We start from the raw sequence: 3,968 nt of genomic DNA on the forward strand, positions 1-3,968 counted from the left end.
CTGGACACCGGAGTGCCAGTGGGCATTTGACATGTTGAACTACCTACCGGCTGGCTACTGTTCCTGCATTGTCATATCCGGATTTTACAGCGGAGTTTATACTTGACTAGGATGCCAGTAATCATGGAATTGGAGCTGTCTTAAGTCAGTTGAAGGACGGAGTGGAACATTATGTTGCTTATACCAGCAGAACGTTAACTAAAGCAGAAAGGAATTATTGTGTGACATTGCAGGAGCTACTTGCTGTTGTGGAGTCTGTAAAGCATTTTCGTCATTACTTACATGGCCAGAAGTTTCGCATCGGAACTGACCATGCACCCCTCCGCTAGGTGCTGAAAGTTAAAGAGCCAGAGGCACAATTGGCAAGGTGGATAGAATTTCTGTGTCCATTTGAGTATGAGATTGAATATCGGAAAGGCCAACGGCATACCAACGCAGATGCCATGCCACGAAGACCTTGTAGGGAAGACTGTAAGTGGTGCAAAGAGTGGAAGAAAGCTGAACAACCGATCAGCGTCGCTGTACAGACTGAGATTTCGATTTCCAAGACAGAAGAGCTTGCTGAAGAGGAAGCAGGTAGTACTCAGGTTGAGAAGAGTGACGCAGAACCGTCCTCAGCTACTGGTGAGCATTGCCTGTCAAATGATCTACTTAGTCCCAGGTGCAACACGATCAAGTTAGAACCGACCTGGACCCGAGAATATGTTCGTCTTCAACAGGCAACAGATCCAAGTCTCAAGGTGATACTGCAGCTTAAATTACAAAGTCCCGTCAGACCAAAGTGGGAAGACGTATCCCGTTATGATCAGGTTGTCAAGTCACTGTGGGCCCGGTGGGAACAAGTGGAAATCCATGATCGAGTACTGTGTAGGAGATGGGAGGAAGGAGATGGTATCAGAAAAACGTACCAGATTATACTGCTACAGAGTTTGCGAGAGACTGCACTTAAGGCACATCATAACCACACAACTGCCAGCCATCAGGGGGTGAACAAGACACTTGCATCCATGAAAGCACGTTATTACTGGCCAGGGTAACTTCACATGTCAAGAAATGGGTCAGGATTTCTCACGAGTGCGGTGCTAAGAAGAGCTGGGGGAAGAAACGGCGATCTCCGTTACAGCAGTACATAGCTGGTGCACCAGTGGAACGGCTCGCAATGGACATATTAGGGCCCTTGCCTCTGACTCCTCGTGGGAATAGATATGTGCTTGTCGTAACTGACTACTTTACAAAGTGGACGGAGAGTTACGCTATACCGAGCCAAGAAGCTGCAACAGTGGCTGAAAAGCTGGTTACCGACTTTATGTGTCTATTTGCAGTACCTCATGAACTGCACAGTGATCAAGGGACCAACTTTGAGTCCAAAGTCATGGCTGAGGTATGCAAACTCTTGGACATTGAAAAAACCAGAACATCCCCCTCCACCCACAGTCAGATGGCCAGGTGGAGCGCTATAATCGCACGTTAATCGAGATGCTCCGAGGTAAACTTCAAGAAAATCAAAAGGACTGGGACCTCAGACCATGAATCCACTGGTGAAACCCAAAACATGTTGATGCTAGGCCGGGAGATCGAGGTGCCTTTGGACGTGATTACTGAACCAGCACCAGATTCGCCGCCTCTGACTACTGAATATGCCTTGGCTTTTCAGCAGCGACTATTAGGTGCCCACGAGTTGGAACGCCGACATTTAGGCAAAGCAGCAGAACGCCAGAAGCGAAATTATGACAAACGGGCGTCCAGTAAACCGTTCCGAGTCGGAGACAGCGTCTGGCTCCATAAGGTTAGACAGTGGAAGGGGAGGAATCCCAAGTTGAATTGTCCTTGAGAAGGACCTTACCTGGTCATAACATCAATTTCGCAAGACACTGGCTCAGATTTAGAGACCATGGCTAAAGCGCATTCAGACAGACTTCCTAGTGCAAGTGAAAACGTTCAGAAGAGTCCCAAAGGTCGTCATGGTAGAGAACGCAGAAGACCACAACGTTACGGTGAATGGGTGTAACGCTTCCGCCTTTATTGGTCACTTGAAAATTGACAGTTGAAATTTTGAAGAGAACTGACTGACTTTGTCGACTCTTAATCTAGAAATTGGGCAGTTTCGGTTGCTGCTCAGCTTAATTTCATGCTTTTATTCTTCGTCAATCGTTGCTAAGGTCATAACAGATTCCTTGTCACTGGGACAGTGTCTTTTAAGGGAGGGGGTAGTGTAGCGACTGTACCCCCCTTAGGAACGCTTGTGTACCAGTCCCGCGAAACGTTAGTGTTGATGTCGGATTAAAAACAGAAAGAAACTACTCGTAGCTGTGTTGAATTAAAGCTTGTTACTGGTATTTATGGTCGAGATATGGAACCATCACAATACTAAACTGAATGTCTCGACCTACATATTTATATTGTATCTATGTAAAGGTTTCTACATTTTTTATGGTCTCGATAGAAAGATTTTGGGCACTTTTCTCGACAGAAAATCAGGAAAGTTTAATTTCTATCGAAATGTCTCCCATGACAAACTCGTATCTTTTGAAACATGTACAAACAACATTCCAGATGTGTGTATAGCAACACGTTCTCCATCTGATTGGTTGCGGTCGCATTAGGGAGGTAACACTAGTGTTACATCAAGTTTTATTGTTTAGTGTTCCCCTAGAGTATAGGGAAGATATCGTTGACGTCGCCAATTGCACTGAGGTATTTCTGTACGCGGACGTACATACATTGCAAGACGCTCCCGAAGCTAGACGAACTCTTCACGTCAAGTATACATCTGCCCTTTTGCCCGACAACAAATCCCAAGCAATCAAAAAGCTAGAAGCGACTGAGCGTCGACACAACAACTGAACTCGCCTCGACAGCTGCGTCGGATACGTCAGAAGGCGGTTCATAAGATTACAACTTGTATACAAAATCATTAACAACTTGTGACATAGACTGCCCACGCCAACTAAAAGGATACTTAGTCAAATGCTCTGAGCCACATGATCGTAATTTCAAAGATAGCTCGCAAATAGACGGTATGAAAGCCAAGTCAACTATGGACCAATGTAGTTTTAAGAATGCGGCCGCCCGTGAATGGAATTCTCTACCAAGAAACATTCGCGATACCCCCATCATACGTTACGTTTAAGTCAAAATTATTCAATTATTTTCTAAATCTCTATGTAAATTGCATGTCTGTAGTGTCCGTCAGTGTTAACATCCTGTATATATTTTTGTATATATCTTAATATCTAAAATGACGTCATAAACGTTTACTTTGATCATCAGCTAAAAAGTGCTCAATGGTTTTATCAGAGCTTTGAATAGATACAAAGACTTGAACTAGGTCAAAAACATTTATTTGCTACTCTGAGTTTCATGCTTCTTACGAAGCATGATGATGTTGCCTGGTGATGGCTTTGTAAGAAGCATGAAACTCAGAGTAGCAAGTAAAGGTTTTTTACCTAGTTCAAATCTTCGTATCTTGATATCTATATATTTTTATTTCTTTTGTTACCTCTTTCAGTAATACTGCTATTTTTACTGATCACTGGTTTACACCGTACCAGCAAATCTTTTGATTTTGCCTATCGGTTTTTTCAGAGTTAATAAAGCTATTCTTCTTCGTCTTATTATTACAGTCAAACCCCTCAGCCCTCTATTAATTAAGCAGTCACCTATCAATTTCCCGAAATTTACTTTCCATATTTATTGTAAATTTGACCTTTATTATTGTGCCAACCAGAGCCTCATTGGCTGCCGAAACAAAGGGTCTTTTGTTCCCGTGGTAGACACATTTGACGTTTGACACTGTGTTTCTCTCAAGTGTGACGCAACCAATACTGCAATTAATATCAAGTCATCTATAGCAGCATAACAAGTCCTAAATTGAGCAACATCTCAAAAATGGCAAACAATTCTTATTTTAATGGCATTTTCCATACAATGTATGGTACTTTTTCACCCATATAATGCGCCTTGGATAT

This window comes from Montipora foliosa, chromosome 5 (genome assembly GCF_036669935.1).
Source record: "Montipora foliosa isolate CH-2021 chromosome 5, ASM3666993v2, whole genome shotgun sequence".
Classification (NCBI taxonomy): Eukaryota; Metazoa; Cnidaria; class Anthozoa; order Scleractinia; family Acroporidae; genus Montipora; species Montipora foliosa.